Below are 22,240 nucleotides of genomic sequence, written 5' to 3' on the forward strand. Positions count from 1 at the left end.
AGATACAGGGACTACTCTTCCCTTTCACAGACTGGCTGATTGAAGATTTAGTGCCAAAGTAAAAAAGTCAGGCAGATATGAGATGACCAAACCCAGGCAAGGGATATTTGTCCATGAAAACAAAGAAGAATGTGTGCACTGAAGTAGGTTATAATATTGGAGACCTGGGGTGGAGTCATTCAATTCCCCACAAACTACTTCCATGTTCTCTCCCCCTTGAATCATTCCTCTTGCCTTCCTCCAACAAACCCAAAGTTCCTCAGAGGTAGGAAGAGAAGGAAAGAAGAAGAAGTAAGATGGACAGCATTTGCAAGAAAGTGAGGTCCCGGGGCCACTGCTCAGACCTAGAGGAGCACGCACTTCTGGATCCACCCTGCAAAGAAGGACAGCCTGAGGCACTGCTCAGGGCAGGTTGGAGAGGCACTGGGACCTGGGTGATCAGAGTGCAATGGCTGAGAATAAGCCCAGGGAGAAACATGCTTGGGGCCAGTTGTGCACGGAATTCCTGAGTCTCAGGTACCCAGTGAAAGCCCTAAAAGGGTCTAGAAGTGGTTTCCAGGGGGCACTCCTCTAAGCCCCATGGACTTCTCAGCCAGTGGGATGGACAAGGCCAGAGGAGAGCTGAGGGGCGGGAGAGGGTTCTTGCCAAGAGTTAAGGGTATCACTGCCCTTACCTGTCCTTCCTTCTCCGGCATTTCCTGGTTGTGATGTTTTCATGACTGTAGCAACTCTAGACATTCACAGAGTCCACATGGAAGAGAAGTGAGAGAGATCAACCACATCTCTCTAACAGCACTCTGTGGTACAGCACTTATACTTCACTGGACACAGGAATCACCTGGGATCTTGTTAGAATGCAGATTCTGATTCCGTGGCTCTGCTGTGGGAAACAAGAACCTGCATTTCCAGCAACTCCCAGGTGATGCTGATGCTGCTTATCCGTGGACCACACAGAGTAGCAAGTCGAGATCAGACATAATTTTTTTCTGCCCAGCATCTCATTATTTTGGAGAACCCATCCCACTCCCATTCCATAAGAATCCTCCTCAGTCCATGTGATTCACTTGAGTCTGGTTCCACCCTCCCAAGAGTGGGCACCTGCTCCCACCAGACTGATGGGAAGACTTCCCAGGACATTGTCAGAACTTTTCAGCATTTCCAACTGTGCAGTCATAAAGGGCATAGAGAAGGTCATCCTTTTCACCAAGTTGAGTCAGCCTGAGAATAACACCATTGTAGAAGAAAACAGAGCCAAGACAAGGTGAGAATGAGACAGGGCTCTGATGAAATCCCAGGTCCAGCCATGCCTCTCGACATCTCAGTTATGACCAACATACTCCTTTTGGCCTTGAGCTAGTTTCAGATGGTCTCTTCACTTCCTGATTTCACTCTTGAGACTAGTGAAAGATACAGACAGCAGCTGATTTCAAAACGGAGACATTGCTCCCATTTCAAAGGGCCATGCCTTCCAGAAGCCTTCCCCAACCCCTCTTTTGTTTTTTTAATTTAGTTATTTATTCGTTTTTTTAAAATTTTGGCTATGTTGGTTTTTATTGCTGCATGCGGGTTTTCTCTAGTTGCTGAGAGCAGGGGCTACTCTGTTGCAGTGTGTGGGCTTCTCATTGCGTGGCTTCTCTTGTTGTGGAGCAAAGGCTCTAGGTGCGTGGGTTTCAGTAGTTGTGGCACATGGGCTTCAGTAGTTGTGGCTCGCGGACTCTAGAGTGCAGGCTCAGTAATTGTGGCACACAGGATTCGTTGCTCCACGGCATGTGGGATCTTCCCGGACCAGGGCTCAAACCCATGTCCCCTGCATTGGCAGGCAGATCCTTAGCCACTGTGCCACCAGGGAAACCTCCTGCATTGAAACCCACAGTTCTGGGAGTTCTCTGGTAGCCTAGTCATTAGGATTCCAGACTTTCGCTGCTACGGCCTGGGTTTGGGGAACTGAGATCCCACAAGCCATGCAGTGTGGTCAACAAATAAAAAGAAACCCACAGTTCTAACAGCCCAGGGCCTCTCATTTAGAACTTTTTATTTACAGTAAAATTTATAATCCCATTTATAAAGCATTTTCCAGTTGCAAAGCCTCTTTCAGATACATAGTCAACACAAAGCTAAACTGCCTGGGTTCAAAGCCCACTTTGCCCCTTCTAAACTGTATGGTGTTGGGCCAGTTATTCAGCTTCTTTGTGCTTCCATTTCCTCATCTATAAAATGGGGATAATTACAGTTCTTTACTTAAGGCTGCCATGATATTTGGTTGGCTAATGTATGTTAAATTCTTAGAACAGTACTCAGCACATGGTAAGATCTGTATAAGTGCCTTCTATTACTATTACTAAAGTTATTGTTGTTATTTTATCCCAAAACAACCTCTCAGAGTAGTTATTATTGTTTTTATCCTTATTCCCATTTTATAGATGAGGAGACTGAAAATGATTGTGTGGCAAATTCATTTAGTGAACAACGTTGTTGAGATAATTTCAAGTCTTCTGATTCTATATCCCCATCAACAAACAATCTTCCCCAAACTGTAATGTGTGGACTCTTCTAATGCTGTCATATTATTTAGCTATTTTATTACTATACCTATTTTATGTCTTCTTATTAGCTAAATTGTAATCTCCTTGGAGCTAGAAACTCTAATTAATACATCTTTAAAATCCCTCAGCAAGGGATGTCCCTGATGGTGCAGTGGTTAAGAATACTCCTGCCGATTGGTTCAAGATGGCAGAGTAGAAGGACGTGCTCTCACTCCCTCTTGTAAGAACACCAGAATCACAACTAACTGCTGAACAATCATCGACAGGAAGACACTGGAACTCACCAGAAAAGATACCCCACATCCAAAGACAAAGGAGAAGCCACAATGAGATGGTATGAGGGGTGCAATCACAGTAAAATCAACTCCCATAACTGGTGGGTGGGTGACTCACAGACTGGCGAACACTTATACCACAGAAGTACACCTACTGGAGTGAAGGTTCTGAACCCCACATCAGGCTTCCCAACCTGGGGGTTCGGCAACGGGAGGAGGAATTCCTATAGAATCAGGCTTTGAAGCCTAGTGGGAATTGATTGCAGGACATTGACAGGATTGGGGGAAACTTGCATTGGAAAAATGCAAGGGAGGTATTCATTGTGGCCCTGGAAGCCACAGGGCAAGACCCAGTCTCAAACTGGGCTCAGAAAAAGAGAGACATTTCTTTCAAGTAAGTGCTTAGAGAAGACAAATTTTTAGAGAGCAGTGAGACTGGAGTCCAGAAAGCCCTTCCAGAAAGCTCTGCCTTTTCTAAAATAATCTCAGGATCTTCTTGAGGGGCTGGAGGTCAGGGAAGTGAAACCCAATAATGATGGATTACATTCTCCACCAGCCTGGATGAAGGGGAGAAGAAGTCATGGAAGAAGGAGTGGTTTAAAATATTTTTGAAAAATTATTCATTTTAAATTTGTTAACAAATTAAAATGTATACTTGATTAAAAGCAACAGTCCCATACCTCACTCCTTGCCATCCAGTGTCCTGTTCCCAGAGGCAACTATTTCTAATTCTTTTAGCTCTTTCTCCTGCGTGTCAAGTCCATATCTCTATACAGTGGAGCCTCACTACTCAATGGTTCCATATTTGTCTACTAGCTAAAATTTATTTGTAACTCCAAAATTAATACTCAAGGTGTTTTTGTGATAGACAGCAAAAAATTTGAGTCATCTCTAACATGCTTGTGCCCAGGTGAGGTGGAGCAAGGCAGTAGTCTGCCTTCTTGTTTCAGCTCTCACACAGATGTCTTCAAAAATAATCAATAAAAAATCTATAATAGGAAAATAAAAGAGTTTTATTTGACCCAAGTTAAGGACTATGGTCAGGGAGACAGCCTCTCAGATTAACCTGAGGAACTGCTCTGGAGAAGCATGGTTTTCAGCACAGTTGTACATCTTGTCAGACAAAGAACATCAAACAAGTCAAGGATACCATCATTTCAAGGTTTCAAAAATAAACAGATCAGCACATACACAGCAAGTCAGTATGTCCTTGACACCTAGGAAGGCAGTCTTATCACTGAAGGAATACCAGCATTGGCATCACAGGAAGAGAGGCATTTAATCTTTACTGTTAATGTGGACATTCTTTACTTCTACTCAATGTACTCTTTTCTTTAATGATTAAAGCAGGTGTACACTGTATGTTTGATAGACCACAAACAGGCTGCTTAGGTTAACATAAAATTTAAGTCAAATCATGTATAATCCAGAAACCAGACGTTCCCATACCTCAATATGTGAAATTTTCCTTCCATTATTTCTCCCTTCTGATTGCAAATCTTTCAATAGAAAGCACTGATGATCAAAATATTTGTCCCTCAATGCCAGGGTAGTTGCTGCCTGCCCTGGGTCCATCGTGTCCCTCAGTGTTAGGCTTCCTTTTTTGTTGTTTATACATGTACAGAGATTTGCCTAAGAGGGAGGTGGCCCATCATTCAAGCAGAGTCCCTGAACTGAGTAAGGCTGCAGTGGAGTGAGCCTGAGCGCAGCTGGAGCCAAGTGGAGCACAGCCTCAGCATGCAGCAGAGACACTGACCCTGCCCAGCCCTGCCCCTGAGGCAGACCTGGCAAGGAGGAAGATTGCCAGGTGCTCTCCATTCAAAGCCATGTCATCTGTGGCTACGTGGGCAACTGGGCGGCCACGCTCCCGCTACAGGTTTTGGGGTTCAAGATTGACATAGTGAACTCTGTCCAGTTTTCAAACCACACAGGCTACTCGCACTGGAATGGCCAAGTGCTGAACTCAGATGAGCTCCACAAGCTGTATGATGGGCTGGAGCTGAACAACATGAACAAATATGACTATGTTCTCACAGGTTACATGCAAGACAAGTTCTTCCTGGCCATGGTGGTGGACACCAGGAAAGAGCTGAAGCAGCAGAACTACAGGCTCTTGGTCATGTGTGTCCCCATGATGGGAGACAAGTGGAACAGAGAAGGTTCCATCTACCTCCCTGAGGACCTTCTTCTGGTTTACAGGGAGGAGGTCATGCCAGTTGCAGACATCATAACCCGAACAAATTTGAGGCTGAGTTGCTGAGCGGGAGAAAGATCCACAGCCAGGAAGAAGACTTAGCAGTGAGTGATGGACGTGCTGCACTTAATGGGCCCTGACACGGTGGTCATCACCAGCTCAGACCTGCCATCCCCTAGGGGCAGTAACTACCTGCTCATGCCAGGGAGCCAGAGGACCCAAACCCCTGATGGCACTGTGATGATGCAGAGCATCCTAATGGAGCTGTGCAAGGTGGACACAGTCTTCACAGACACCGGGGACCTCTTCACTGCTGTGCTCTTGGCATGGATGCACAAGCACCTCAACGGTCTCAAGGTAGCCTGTGAAAATACCATATTGGCCATGCACCATGTGCTACAGCAGACCATCACGTGTGCAAAAACCAGGACTGGGGAAGGACTGAAGCCCAGCACAGCCCAACTGTAGCTGAGGACTCTCCAGAGCAAGAAGGACATCAAGAACCCAGAGATCATCATCCAGGCCATAGTGCTGTGAGGGCCGTGTGAACCTGCCTCCTTAACACCCAGTGTTAGGTGTCTCCATTTCCATCCTTGTGAAAAATGTAACGTCTGCCTTAGAGTTGTGACCAAAATTTGACATTTTTTTCATTCATGAGAAAAAAAAAGAAGAAGAAGAAGAGATTTGCCTAGTTATCCACTTGGGGGTTGGGAGGGAGGGGGCGTCTAATCAGACATAGTGAACAAGCACAGACATATGCTAATGGGGAAACATTTTATAGGCTATACATTTTATCAATTATGTTGAATTGTCACATAAACATTGTTACACCTGCTTTTTTAAATTTTATTTTGTTTATATTTTTATACAAGTTCTTATTAGTCATCAGTTTTATACACATCAGTGTATACATGTCAATCCCAATCGCCCAATTCATCACAGCCCCACCCCTGCTGCTTTCCCCCCTTGTGTCCATACGTTTTTTCTCTACATCTGTGTCTATTTCTGCCCTGCAAACCCATTCATCTGTACCATTTTTCTAGGTTCCACATATATGTGTTAATATACGATATTTGTTTTTCTCTTTCTGACTTACTTCACTCTGTATGACAGTCTCTAGATCCATCCACATCTCAACAAATGACCCAATTTCATTCCTTTTTGTGGCTGAGTAATATTCCACTGTATATATGTACCACATCTTCTTTATCCATTCATCTGTTGATGGGCATTTATGTTGCTTCCATGACATGGCTATGTTAGACCTGCTTTTAACAGTAGGCTTAAAGCAAGTAGTGATACATGTCCTGAGTAGATTCATAGCCAGGAAAAGAATAATAATACATACTATGACAATGATAATCATTTGTAAGCAAAACGGGAAAAAACTGTCTGATCTTGTAGCCATTTCACCCTTTTGGGAAATTGTGTGTGTGTGTGCCTCTACTTCTCCAGATCTGTTGACATAAGTGCAGCAAGTAGTGGGAGCAATAACATAAATGCTTCCTTATTTAACCAACAAAAATATGAGGCAATGGGCTTCCCTGGTTGCGCAGTGGCTGAGAGTCCACCTGCTGATGCATGGGACACGGGTTCATGCCCTGGTCCAGGAAGATCCCACATGCCACGGAGTGGCTAGGCCTGTGAGCCATGGCCACTGAGCCTGCTTGTCAGGAGTCTGTGCTCCACAACTGGAGAGGCCACAACAGTGAGAGGCCCACGAACCAAAAAAAAAAAAAAAAACGAGGCAATTCTGTTATCTAATATTATATGGGCTAAGGAATTTAGGGATGTCTGTTATGCTACAATGCTTTTTTGCAGTTTCCTCAACTATTTGACCAATGGTGGGTGATAGATTTCTAATCATATCTCTGTTTACACATACTCCTGCATTAGGAACTAAGATTGCCAAAAGATTTTGTCATGAGGTATCTTGGTATCTTGCTAACATAGATCTCTTGACTCTGTAGTGAAGAGAGAAAGGAAGTTCATCTACTTACTTATGTATAGACAATGGAGTAACATATTATCCTAGTAAAAATAAACCTGCTATTTGCCAGCTAGTAAGACTATGTGCCCATCTTTAGGAAGGTGGATCAATTCCAATACCACATGAAGACAAAACATGGGGGTGCACAAGTGATCCCTCCTAGAGTGCCCTCATTGATAGCTTCATCAGTTGGAAGTTTTGTTAATGCCGTATTAAACCATGGGTCATTTCTCTTGTAGCCTTTCCAAAAGCTATCTGTATGGTATTTGATGTAAGGGAGTTGCTGGCATAATTTTCTTGTGTTTTTCTCTTTAAGACATTTGTTAATTAAGTAAGGAACAGACTGAGGTGTCCTAGGGTAAGTTGTGTCAGGTCTCTAAGGATCATGGATAGCATCAGACAAAGGAGAGACAAATTAATATGTTAAAGAATTTGAACCTGAAAGGTTAAGCCAGAGGGAGGTCAGTCAAGGTGGGTGGTAACATTAGAAATATCTGAAAAGTCATGATATAGGTGTTAGGAGGGGCCAAACTGGTCTTGTACTGATGGAGGAATTTGATGACAAATCCAACAGTCAGTTAGATTGCCCCCAGGAGCTATACTCTGTGACAACTTTACTAAAGAATTTTCTTTCCATTTTGAACATTGCAGCAAAAGTATAGCTAGAAGTAAAACAATAACTTTCAATTTTGATCGGGAGATAAGTATTTGGTAAACAGTGCAATTGAATTAATAAGATGAGTCTTACAGGCCCAGTCCAGATTCTTGGGTCAGCTGTCTACCATTGCTGTCATCTTTTTGTCCTGGTGTGGATGTCACCTGAGGTCAGAAGTCCCTTCTATAGAACAGTCAGGTGCAGAGGTTTTCTTAAGTCAGAAATATTAATTCAAGAGTCAATTCCCATAAGTTTCACTGTACATGAGCTACTTAAGAATACCTGATAAGGATCCTTTCATCTAGGTTGGAGAGTCCTTTATATGATGTCTTTTCCAGTAAGCATGATCTCCTGGATGCAGGTCATGTGGCATCTGATCTTCATTCAAAGATAGATTACTGTGATCAGCTTCAGAAGCAAGCTTAGAATATCCTTTCAATAATTCAATAGACTTTACAATAATGTAACATAGCAACAAAGAGGCATCTTGGATGTAGGTAGTAAATAGAAAACCTTGGTATATATAAAACTTCAATGTCTACAAAGATATATTAAGGACAAATGATTTTTCTCTCTAAATTATCTTCATTTTGCACCAAATATAGTCAAATTAAGACTGATTTATTTGCAAAAATAAGTCTAATTTCAATAAACTTGGCCTGATTATTTACATAAGTGGAATTGATCCTATAGGTTCTTTTAAATTTGGCTTTGCTGGAACTTTTCAAGAAGAATCTCAAATTGAACTTTTAAAAGTCCTCTCAAGACCAGGAAAGCCATGCCAAGAACTTGCCATCAGATTCTGCCTGCAATACCTACAGATTTAGGTGTATACCTCTCTTCTTGAAGTCTAAAATATCTTGAGGTTCCTGCACCTGCCAGGAAGTGGCCTTCCTTATTCACCTGGAAATGCTGCTGGGAACCTAAGAGTTTCCAATTTCTGGAGGGATCAAGTAGAGAGGAAAGATAAATGCTTCAATCTGCTTATAAAGATATAATTTACAAAATTTCTGTAAGTTATAATTAGCTTAAGAGGAGAGGTTCCCTTATGTTTGGAAGAAAATTACAGGCCAATATCACTGATGAACATAGATGCAAAAATCCTCAACAAAATACTAGCAAACAGAATCCAACAGCACATTAAAAGGATCATACACCATGATCAAGTGGGGTTTATTCCAGGAATGCAAGGATTCTTCAATATACACAAATCAATCAACGTGATACACCATATTAACAAACTGAAGGAGAAAAACCACATGATCATCTCAATAGATGCAGAGAAAGCTTTCAACAAAATCCAACACGCATTTATGATAAAAAACTCTGTAGAAAGTAGGCACAGAGGGAACTTTCCTCAACATAATGAAGGCCATATAAGACAAACGCACAGCCAACACTGTCCTCAATGGTGAAAACCTGAAACCATTTCCACTATGATCAGGAACAAGACAAGGTTGCCCACCCTCACCACTCTTATTCAGCATAGTTTTGGAAGTTTTAGCCACAGCAATCAGAGAAGAAAAAGAAATAAAAGGAATCCAAATCAGAAAAGAAGCAGTAAAGCTGTCACTGTTTGCAGATGACATGACACTATACATAGAGAATCATAAAGATGCTACCAGATAACCACTAGAGCTAATCAATGAATTTGGTAAAGTAGCAGGATACAAAATTAATGCACAGAAATCTCTTGCATTCATATACACTAAAAATGAAAGATCAGAAAGAGAAATTAAGGAAACACTCCCATTTACCTACAAAAGGAAGCAAAAGACCTGTACTCAGAAAACTATAAGATACTGTTGAAAGAAATCAAAGACCACACAAACAGATGGAGAAATATACCATGTTCTTGGATTGGAAGAATCAATATTGTCAAAATGACTATACTACCCAAAGCAATCTACAGATTCAATGCAATCCCTATCAAATTACCAATAACATCTTTCTCAGCATTAGAAAAAAATTTTTTTTACAATTTGTATGGAAACACAAAAGGCCTCGAATAGCTGGGGCAATATTGAGAAAGAAAAACAGAGCTGGAGGAATCAGGCTCCCTGACTTCAGACTATATTACAAAGCCACAGTAATCAAGACAATATGGTACTGGCACAAAACAGAAAAATAGATCAATGGAACAGGTTAGAAAGCCTAGAGATAAATCCACTCACCTGTGGTCACCTAATCTATAACAAAGGAGGCAAGAATAGACAATGTAGTAAAGACAGTCTCTTCAATAAGTGATGCTGGGAAAACTGGACAGCTACATGTAAAAGAATAGAATTAGAACACTCCCTAACACCATACACAAAAGTAAACTCAAAATGAATTAAAGACCTAAATATGACTGGACACTATAAAACTCTTAGAGGAAACTATAGGCAGAACACTCTATGACATAAATCACAGTAAGGTCTTTTTTGACCTACCTCCTAGAGTAATGAAAATTAAAACAAAAATAAACAAATGGGACCTAATTAAACTTAAAAGATTTTACACAGCAAAGGAAACCACAAACAGGACAAAAAGACAACCCTGGAATAGGAGAAAATATTTGCAAACAAAGCAACTGACAGCAGATTAAGCTCCAAAATATACAAACAGCTCATGCAGCTCAATATCAAAAAAACAAACAAACCAATCCAAAAATGGGCTGAAAACCTAAACAGACATTTCTCCAAAGAAGACGTACAGATGGCCAACCAACATGTGAAAAGATGCTCAACATCACTAATTATTAGAGAAATGCAAATCAAAACTACAATGAGGTATCACCTCACACCAGTCAGCACGGACATCATCAAAAAAAAAAACTACAAACAGTAAGGGCTGGAGATGGTATGGAGAAAAGGGAACCCTCCTGAACTGTTGGCGGGAATGTAAATTGATACAGCCACTATGGAGAACAGTATGGAGGTTCCTTAAAAAACTGAAAATAGAACTACCGTAGGACCCAGCAATCCCACTCCTGGGCATATACCCAGAGAAAATCATAATTCCAAAAGATACACACACCCCAATGTTCATTGCAGCACTATTTACAATAGCCAGGACATGGAAGTAACCTAAACATCCATCAGCAGAGGAATGGCTAAGGAAGATATGGTACATATACAATGGAATGTTACTCAACCATAAAAATGAAAGAAATTGTGTCATTTGCAGAGACATGGATGGACCTAGAAACTGTCATACAGAGTGAAGTAAGTCAGAAAGAGAAAATCAAATATCCTATAATAAAGCATATATGTGGAATCTAGAAAAATGGTACATATGAACCTATTTGCAAAGCAGAAATAGAGACACATGTATGGAATAAATGTATGGACACCAAGGGGGAAAAGGGAGTGGGATGAATTGGGAGATTGGGATTGACATATATCCACTATTGATACTAAGTATAAAATAGATAACTAATGTGAACCTACTGTATAGCACAAGGAACTCTACTCAGTGCTCTCTGGTGACCTAAATGGGAAGGAAATCCAAAAAAGAGGGGTTATATGTATACATATAACTGATTCATTTTGCTGTACAGCAGAAACTAACACAACATTGTAAAGCAACTATATCCCAATAAAAAGTTTTAAAAATAAAAAGTAAAAAGAAATATTTGATTTGAGAATTCCCTGGCAGTCCAGTGGTTAGAACACCATGCTCCACTGCAGGGGGCATGGGTTTGATCCCTGGTTGGGGAAATAAGATCCCACATGCTGCGTGGAGTGCCCCCCCCCAAAAAAGAAAGAAATATTGATCTGTAAGTGCTAATATTTAAGTCAACTAGTAGAGCTCTTTTACAAATTAATTTTTATATCATCTGGAGGTAGAAACATCATATTTATAATGTGCACACAGACATACATACATCCAGCTAGACACAGAGTTCTCATAGTTTTCCTGCTTGAGTTTTAAAAGGCCTCTTTTCCCTTTTTTTTTTTTTTTTTTTTTAAGTTTTAGGTTCTACTAATTGAGCCAGGGCTGTAGTCTCAGGCAATGTGGGCTGTTTACATTTCAAGGACATGATAAGAGTTATAATTTGAAATATTCTCCTAGGAGTGCTTTTGTTCTCTCAGGGTCAGAATTTTAAAAAGATGTTTTATCAAGGCAGCTTATTCTAAATGTGCACACAAAAAAAAACAGTTTTGGAATGTCAAAAGTGTCCCATCCTGGCCATTGTAGGGCTAGATAAGTACCTGCAATTATTAGCTCTGTACCAAATGTACATGAACCTAAGTGGAGTTCCAGTGGATGGCTGCCCGTCCAGGAGCTGGTAGGCATTAAAAGCACAATTTTCCACCCTTATTTTTGTTTTTTTAGTTTCATTTTACTATAAAGGACAAATATTTCCAATTTTAAGCCACTTTTTAAAAACAGGTCAGCCAACTCAGTTCACTCCAAAGTTCCTTCTAGGCTTTTCCTGCCTAGAAATTCTCTCTAGGTTCTCTGCTTAGTAACTTTCCCCTAGGTTCCTTCCACTAGGAAATGTACCGGTTTGTTATCTTAAGACTCCAAGTCTTAAGATAACAAACAGCTCAAGTAAAATTCATGGACTGTCACTTAATGCAAGGAGACCCAGATATCAGGAAAAACTCACTGAAGCACCTGAAAGGTGCTGTGAAGCTGGAGGAGCTCACGGGGCCCATGCTTTGTACGAAGCGCTGGTCCAAAGTAGACTCCAGGCGATTTCAGGTGGATTTCTCTGACATACTGCGGGCTATGCCAAGCAATGTCAGTGGAAATAATCAATAAACAATCTATAATAGGAACAGAAAAGAGTTTTATTTGGCCCAAATTGAGGACCATAGTTGGGGAGATAACCTCTCTGATAATCCTGAGGAACCACTCTGGAGAAGCATGATTTTCAGCACTTTTACATCTTGTCAGAACAAAGAACATCAAACAAGTCAGGGATACATTCTTTCAAGGTTTCAAAAATAAACAGATCAGCACAGCATGTACACAGCGAGTCAATAAGTCCTTGGCACCTGGGAAGAGCATCTTATCATCGAAGGAATACCAGCACTGCCATCCCAGGAAAGGAGGCATTTAATCTTTATTTTTAATATGGACATTCTTCTAATCAATGCACCCTTTAATGATTAAAGCATATGTTTGATAGACCACAAACAGGCTGTTTTATTGATAGTTTAGCATAAAGTTTAAGCTAAATTGTTTATAAGCCAGAATGATTTCCCCATACTTCAATATGTGAGCAGTTCTTCCATTACAGAGATGACCAGAGGATGGAGATCAGTGGGCAGTGCAGTGTCCTGCAAAAAGCTCCAGCTCTGGGGTCACTTGGATGCAGTATGAATCCCAACTCTGGCATCTATTAGAGGAGCAGCCTAGGGTTAGTCACTTAACACTTCTGAACTTCAGAACATTTTTAAAAATAGGATCTACAAGGATGAGTTTTTTCTAAATTTAAGATTATGATCTATGTGAGATATGTGTGTGTGTGTGTGTGTGTGTGTGTGTGTGTGTGTCTGCACATATTTTCCCTAGGAGCAATAGTTCGTTATGGGCTAATTCAGTGTTTGTGGCAACTTTATAGAACATAATTCCCGTGAATAATAAGAATCAACTGTATATAATATGTTTCTACTACTAATTCTCAATTTACCAATTTTACACATCATCTGTGGAATTCCACGTGTAATAGATGAGTATTAAGTTCTCTTACAAAACTCCCACCTCCCAATACAGGTACATTTAGACTTATTTTTATTTTAGTTCTTCTCTTGCTTACTTTTGTTACTTCAAGTAATGTACTAAAACCTTGATCACTTGTTTATCAACCATATCTTTTGGCATCCCATAATGTAACCTGAGGCTCTTAGCACCTCTAACATTTGCCTTCATCTATTCTTTCTTTCTTCCACCCTCAAATTCTGTCACCTGTGCCTTTATTTTTGCATTGTTGAGGTTGACTGGAGGGCTTTTTCCCCAACCAATTCTCTAAATTCCCGGACATAAATTGGGTGTCCTTCAAGTCAGTGCAATTCTGACACTGGCCACCTGGAGTAGCGGCAGACCCCACAGGTTTAAGAACTCAGTCCCACAAGACTGCCCTCACTTCAGATGCCAGTTCCAAGAATTGCATCCCCAAGTTGCCTGTACTCTGTCTGACTTGGTTACAAAGTCATGGGTTCTCACAATCCCCCTCCCTCAGTGCCCAATAATTTACTAGACTCACAGAACTGAGAAAAAACACTGTACTTACTACTGCAGTTAATAAGAAAGGATACAAATGAACAGGCAGATGAAGAAGTACGGAGCATGAGGTCCAGAAGGGGGGCAAGTGCAGGGGCCTCTGTCCCTGTGGAGTTGGGGTGCACCACCCTCCTAGCATGTGGATGTGTTCACCAATTCAGAAGCTCTCCAAAACCCATCACTGAAGGGTTTTTATGGAGGTTTCAATACATAGGCATGATTGTGGCAGTTGGTGATTAACTCAAACTCCGGCTCCTAATGATTAGAGGGTAGTACTGAAAGTTCCAAGATTTTAATCAAGGCCTGGTCTTTCTGGCAAGCAGCCCCCAGCCTGAGGCTATCCAGGGCCCTGCCAAGAGTCACCAGTTACAATGAAAGACACTCCTGTCACCCTTATCACTCAGGAAATTCCAAGGGTTTTAAAAACTGTGTGTCACCATACACAAAAATAAGCTCAAAATGGATTAAAGACCTAAATGTAAGGCCAGAAACTATCAAACTCTTAGAGGAAAACATAGGTAGAACACTCTATGACATAAATCACAGCAAGATCCTTTTGGACCCACCTCCTAGAGAAATGGAAATAAAAACAAAGATAAACAAATGGGACCTAATGAAACTTCAAAGCTTTTGCACAGCAAAGGAAACCATAAACAAGACCAAAAGACAACCCTCAGAATGGGAGAAAATATTTGCAAATGAAGCAACTGACAAAGGATTAATCTCCAAAATTTATAAACAGCTCATGCAGCTCAATAGCAAAAAAACAAACAACCCAATCCAAAAATGGGCAGAAGACTTAAATAGGCATTTCTCCAAAGAAGATATACAGACTGCCAGCAAACACATGAAAGAATGCTCAACATCATTAATCATTAGAGAAATGCAAATCAAAACTACAATGAGATATCATCTCACACCAGTCAGAATGGCCATCATCAAGAAATCTAGAAACAATAAATGCTGGAGAGGGTGTGGAGAAAAGGGAACACTCTTGCACTGCTGGTGGGAATGTGAATTGGTACAGCCACTATGGAGAACAGTATGGAGGTTCCTTAAAAAACTAAAAATAGAACTACCATATGACCCAGCAATCCCACTACTAGGCATATACCCTGAGAAAACCATAATTCAAAAAGAGACATGTACCAAAATGTTCATTGCAGCTCTATTCACAATAGCCCGGAGCTGGAAACAACCTAAGTGTCCATCATCGGATGAATGGATAAAGAAGATGTGGCACATATATACAATGGAATATTACTCAGCCATAAAAAGAAACGAAACTGAGCTATTTGTAATGAGGTGGATAGACCTAGAGTCTGTCATACAGAGTGAAGTAAGTCAGAAAGAGAAAGACAAATACCTTATGCTAACACATATATATGGAATTTAAAAAAAAAAAATGTCATGAAGAACCTAGGGGTAAAACGGGAATAAAGACACAGACCTACTTGAGAATGGACTTGAGGATATGGGGAAGGGGAAGGGTAAGCTGTGACAAAGGGAAAGAGAGGCATGGACATATATACACTACCAAACGTAAGGTAGATAGATAGTGGGAAGCAGCCGCAGAGCACAGGGAGATCAGCTCGGTGCTTTGTGACCGCCTGGAGGGGTGGGATGGGGAGGGTGGGAGGGAGGGAGATGCATGAGGGAGGGGATGTGGGAACAGATGTATATGTATGACTGATTCACTTTGTTATAAAGCAGAAACTAATAAAAAATAAAAAATAAAAATAAAATAAAAAAAAAAAAAAACTGTGTGTCAGGAACCGGATAAAGACCAAATATCTTTCTTATTATATCACACTGACAATGTTTACATTCTGTTTCATAACTATAATTAAGTCTTATTTGCTTTGTTTACAGATTAATTTTTTTAATTGAAAAAGTTATATTTCCTTTTTCACATCCATTTGCTTTCCTGAATTTTCTAAATGAGTTTATTTTTTCTTGCCCTACTTTCCTTTACCATATCCCAAATCTTTTCCCAAATTTCTCATAACATCAGATATTCTACGATGTCTTCTTTTGCCCCAGAGACCTCCTCCCAGGGCAGTCAATTCTCTTTTGCTTTTCTGGATTGGATCTACTGTTCCCTGCATCCTAGGTCTTCCTCTCTCTTGATTCACTTCCTTGTTTTCTAGAGCTCATTTTGAGAACATTTCTAAGACAGGTTTTGTGAGAATTAAATTTTCTGAGTCCCAGCATGTCTGAAACGTATTTGATTGATGGTCTGACTGGGTATAGAGTGTCCATTTGGGTTATTTTGTAGATAAGCTGTTTTTTCTTCCTAAAAGCTTTTAGGTTTTTTATATTTCCACGGTGATCTTACATTTCACAATGCTGTACTTTGGTGTAGCTATCTCTTATTTATTTGATGGGTATCCAGTAAACTCTTTAAACTGGAAGTTCATGTTCCTCACTTCTGGGCAGTTTCTCACATTATTTCTGTGATAGTTTACCCCACTGTATTTTTGCTCTTCTCTTGTATTGACCCTCTAGGTTTCTTATCTTTTTACTCATTTTTTTGTGTTAAATTTTCTCATGTAAATTACTTCAATAAAACTGGAAAAAATAAATAAAATAAAATAAAATAGAAAAGGATTTTTTAAAGTTTGTTTCTCTCTCATATTGGAGGATTTCCTTAAATTTTTGATAGCATCTGAGAATGAGGATATAGTTTTTTTAATCTATTTGGGAGGTTTCACTGATACGCTTTGCTTTAGGGTAATTGAGTGGGGAGTTGGCCTTTATACCAAGTAACCTTTTCAAAAGAAACATTTAACTTTTTTTAAAATAAATTTATATATTTTATTTTTGACTGCCTTGGGTCTTTGTTATTGCGCGCAGGCTTTTCTCTAGTTGCGGCGAGCGGGGGCTCCTCTTCGTTGCGGTGCAAGGGCTTCTCATTGGGTGGCTTCTCTTTTGCAGAGCAAAGGTTCTAGGTGCGCAGGCTTCAGTAGTTGTGGCACTCGGGCTCAGTAGTTGTGGCTCGCTGGCTCTAGAGTGCAGGCTCAGTAGGTGTGGCGCACGGGCTTAGTTGCTCCGCTTCATGTGAGATCTTCCCGGAGCAGGGCTCGAAACTGTGTCCCCTGCATTGGCAGGTGGATTCTTAACCACTGCACCACCAGGGAAGCTCGGAAACATTTAACTTCTAAGGAGCAGAGCCCTCTGGATTTGGGGCCGCAGGGTGGAGATCTCGCAGCCATATACTCACCCTGAATGTGACAATGAGGGGACTGACTATTTTTTATAGAGACTTTCTATTCATTCCCTTGTTTTTGACAACACATTTCATATCCACTTTCTGTCACACCTGACATTTCCAGGACTTGAGTTTCTCTGGGAATATTCTGGAAAGCCTCCGTTACATTCCCATTTTCACTCCTAGACTACGGATTTCACTATTCTGCTTCATTACTAACAATTTCTTCTTCAATTTTCTATCTTCTAGGAAATCTTGAAATCTCTTATTGGCTGATGGCCTTTCTCCTGTTAACCTTTGTCATTGTAGGTTTATACCTTTTTATTCCTATACTATAATTTCAGCAGGGAGTCAGTAGGAAGGAAAGATAAGTATGAGTTGCCAATCAACTATCTTTAACCAAAAATCAAAATATGAAGTTAGATTTAGAAAAATAAAGGACCATGACCATTCTCACACTCAGCATTCTGGATTTTTCAAAATCACACCTGCTACTATTATAATAGCTAGTGTTTATTGAACATATATTACAAGAAAGTAGGACAGAAATCATTCCAATATTTCTAGAGCACTTTACACCTGCATGGGGATTTAGAAAGAGCTCACTGTGACCCTTTTCCTGCTAACCTGGGTGTAAACTGTCACATTTTCCCTGTGCTGCAGTCTGAAAAAGTTAATAAATTCCTACAGGTTCACCTAAGTGATAATTCCTCCCCTTCTTTGGTCCCTTACCTGTAAGCAAGAAAGGAGGAGAGGTGAGCACAGTCTTACCTCACTGGGATGAGATGCAACAGCCTCAGAGTCTCCAATTCCTCCTCTTTCCCAGAGAACACCCCACTCTTTCTTATTTACTTATTACTCTAGTAATAAATAAAGTTATTGAACATTTTCCATGTTTCAGGCTCTGTGCTCTGTGCTTCAGGAACATTCTCTCATTTCACAGCACCTTACAAGATGGGTATTATTATTCCCATTTTACAGAACCAGAAACTGAGATCAGAGAGATCTGTTTCATCAGAGATCCAGACCTAAAACATGCCCAAGCCCTCTGATCTGTTGTGTCAGCAGTACCAACAGGTGAACCCAAATTTGTCAGTTTTCAAATCCTGAACCACATGCTATAAATTCATGCTATAAATTCACATGCTATAAATTCACTGTCTGGTATAAATACCAGACATGGGCCCCAAACCCCAATCTCGTTTGAAAACTCTGGGTTACAACAAACAACCATCTGTACATGGGCTTTTCTCCCCCTGCTCACTGGAGGTCATGGCTGAATCCAGAACCCTGAACCCTCCTTATCCTCTTAGTGACTTGCTTCAGGGTCAGAGCATGCTCCTGCCGCCACCTTCCTCCTCTTCCTCACTTTGAATAATTTTAGACTTATAGTCTATAAGTTGCAAAAATGGTACACAGAGAACTTGTCTACCCTTGTACATAACCACAATACACTTATGGAAACCAGGAAATTAGTACTGAAATAATACTATTAACTAACCTACCGCACTGTTCATATTTCCCAGGCCTTCCCCACCGATGTCCGCTCTCCATTCCAGGACTAAATCCAGGATCGCACATGGCATTTAGTTGTCACTTTAGTCTCCTCTGATCTGACACAGTCTCTCAGTTTTTCTGTCTCTCATTCTCACTTCTGAAGAATATTAACTACTTATTTCATAAACTATCTTCCAATTTGGGTTTCACATTTTCTCATGATTAAATTGAGGTTCTATATTTTGGGCAAGAATACTACAGAAGTGATGCTGTGTCTTCTCAGGTGTGTGAGGTCAATATGCATTATTACAGATGATGTTCATTTTGATCACTTGATTAAGGTGATAACTGCCAGTTTTCTCCACTCTGAAGTGACTATGCTTCTTTCCCTATGTAATTGACAGATACTTTGTAGGGAGATATTCTGAGATTACAAATATCCTGTTTCTCAACATACTTTTACTCACTTATTTTATAATCCATCAATGATTCTTGCCTATGATTATCAGACGGAAACCTCAGGTACATCTTGTCTTTGCATCGCACTCACTTCCAAATTAAAGTTGTGTCTGTGTGTGCCCGAACGAAAGGGTCTAGGTCATAAGCCTGTGCCCTAGCCGCAAGGGAGGTTGAGAATTTGAGCTCTGATTTCTAGACTGAAATAATAACATAAGAATTTCTACAAATATGTAAAGAGGACTTTCCAAGGGTGGTAGGCAGCCATGAATATGAGTGATGTCCACTACGATAACTAAGATATTTTAAAGTGAGAAAACAAAACACAGAAAAAAATATGTATAGAATACTACCATATAAAAGTTAAATAGTCTACGCACAAAGACTATCTCTGGAAGGTTCAAGAGGAAATAGTAACAGTTTTCTCCAGGGAAGGGAACTTCATTATCAGAAGAGGACCAAGACTTAATTATCAGTGTATATTCTTTTGTACCCTTTGATTGAGATGGATGCTAAGGAAGGAAGAAGAAAGAAAGTAGGAGGGGAAGTGAGGGAGGGAGGCACCTTCTTTCTTGCTCCTCTCACTCTCAACAGCAAGGAGCAAGGCCTCCTTTGAGAGCAAAGGAGCACACTTCTTCATCCGGTGCCTGTCGATACGTCAAGACACACCTCTTTACCCTGTCAGGGAGAACATTTTAGAACTTGCCTGGGCATAGAAAGTGCTCATTATTTGTACAGCTGGAAAGGAAGATGTAGCTATAATAGGCACATTCTGCTTCTTTGCACTCAATAGAACACGATGTCCACAAACATGAACACAACTGCTGAGTCCCAAGGACTCAGTGAAAACAAAAATACATTTTCGGTGACTCTTGTCATTTCTTAGTTGCCAGACTTGCAGAATGTTTATAAGCTGAATGCGCAACACAGAAGTTTACATTGGGTAAAGGCCTATGTGTTTTGTCAAATAAAAGAATCAACCCGGAAAAAACACCTCTTTTCTCCTTCTAGCAGCTTTCTCATTCTCTCTAAGTTAATTATAAAGAATTTTTTAAACTTTGAGGGCTCATGTGGTGGAAATAGAAAGGTGTTAGGGGAAGAAAGTCACTTGTGCTTCACAGGTTGAAGTAGCCAGGATGGTCAAAGGCCCTCTACTGCTGTATTTCCCTTTTCTGTTCAGCGATTAAGAACATGGCCACATCTCTCAGCCACTCCAATGTATTTATTACCAATGTATTTATTCATACTGCTCGCCACATGACAGGCCAATAAATCGAGAAACAAGCTATTAGTGCAAGGAATAGCGAATTTACTTAGAAATCCAGCAGACTAAGAAGATGGTATACTAGTGTACCAAAGAACCATCTTCCTGGAGTTAGAAACCAGGCTTCTTTCACAGTAAAAGAGGAGCAGTGTGGCTGGTTGTTTCAAACTTCTTGGTGCTGGAATCCTTCGTGCTTGCAGCTATCCATGTAGGTCAGGTCATCATGTTCCTGTAAACCTCCAACAAGGTTCCTGTAAACCTCTGTTCCACAACATTTGATCTCTACATGAATGAGAAGTGTTATATCTTTAAAGGGAGACAGAGCCTTGAGAATGGGCTATCATGTACATTTCAGGTTTGTTCTTTTCTGTTACACACTCATATCCCACATGATAATGCGAACATGACTAACTTACCTATTGAGGGTAATGATTCTCAGGTCAGCTTTGCCATATATAAGTATCTGATAATAGTTATTGTTTCAATATTTGCACCATGACATGGAAATTTTTAAGATCAGGAAATACATCTCTTGAAGTACAATAACTATCTGCTAACTAAAATATACCTTAAAACATTTTTCTAGAGACTACAGGTTATTATAGGCAACTAAATCTTCCAATTCCATCTCAAAACCCATCTCCTCTATGAAGCTTTTTTCATACTCCTCACCACGCCACACAACTGGGAGAGGTACGCACCCGGGAGAGGTACACATCCCTCCTCTGTATTCCTTCGCATCATATCATGATACGAAGATAAAGTCTGTGCCTAATCTGAGCATTCTCAGCACTAGTTTTGGTGTCTAGCTCACAGTTATACAGTGTCAGCCACTGTATGAATAAATAAGCTTATTCATTGCTTGATGAGTATGTATGGATTAAATAACAGACTCAAAGTGTTGATTCTGCTTGTTTTTTAAGAGGGATTAAGGCGAGTATTACTTGTTTATATATGTATGAAATTTTGAAGTCTAGAATATACTTTTTAATACACTTCTAAACTAGAACCTTAGGGGATGAGTTGGACCTGCATCACAATAATAACTAGGTAGTAAAAAAAAAAAAAAAAAGCCTAGGACATTCAATATGGATGGAACTAAAAAATATAATGTTGAACAAAAGAAACCAGACACAAAATAGCATACATCATCCAATTCCATTTATGTATGGTACAAACATCAGCAAAACCCATCTGAGGATTAGAAGTCAGGATAATGGTTACTCTTGGTGAGGGGTGGTAGTAACTAAAAGGTGGGATTAGGGGGCTTCTGGGGACTGGCAATGTCCTGTTTCTTGATTGGAATTTCATTACCCAGGTGTGTTCAGTATGTGAAAATTCATCAGCTGTATATTTATGATTTGTGTTCTTGCATATAAATATATAATATTTCCATTAAAAAGCTTAAAAAAGAATTTAGGCCAAGCAGAAAGGTTAAAACCAGTTAAATTCTTTAGTGCAATCCAGATATTTTCAACTAAAATGGAAAACCAATTTGGCGTAAAGAAAGCTGTTACTGCTTCATGATCATATCCAAGATCCTGAAGACAGTCTATGGTCTAATCAACCATGCACAGTCTCTAGAAAGCAAGTCTTAGACACCTTCTGCCCCAAATAAGTGCATATTTGCTCAGTTGGTATTAGGCATGCAGGGAAGTCAGACCAGATGACAGCTGACCACTTTCCTATAGTTGACAAACTACCAAATTCGGAAATTCAGTTTCAAATTTTTTAATCATTTCAATTATAAAATCCCATATTTGCTGACGGTTGTTCAACTGACCTTTTAAAATTAAATGTAAAGTACTTTCAAAACCATAATAATGGCTGAATATGGTGATGTCCAAGCAAAACAAAGATTCCACTTCTAAATTTTACAACATCTTAAATTAATATTTAAGTCATCAAAAGCTTTATGTACTTGACAAAAATCACTAAA

At 40.1% G+C, this 22,240-nt stretch overlaps 1 pseudogene across 1 annotated transcript; it reads left to right on the plus strand.

Moving 5' to 3' along the window:
- Nucleotides 1-296: 296 nt before the first annotated feature.
- Nucleotides 297-5,549, plus strand: LOC307062993 (pyridoxal kinase-like; annotated as a pseudogene). Its single transcript has 3 exons — nt 297-411; nt 1,090-1,261; nt 4,601-5,549. The product of its transcript is annotated as a pyridoxal kinase-like (transcript).
- Nucleotides 5,550-22,240: the final 16,691 nt, after the last annotated feature.

The sequence above is a fragment of the Hyperoodon ampullatus genome, assembly GCF_949752795.1.
Source record: "Hyperoodon ampullatus genome assembly, chromosome: 14".
Lineage (NCBI taxonomy): Eukaryota > Metazoa > Chordata > Mammalia > Artiodactyla > Ziphiidae > Hyperoodon > Hyperoodon ampullatus.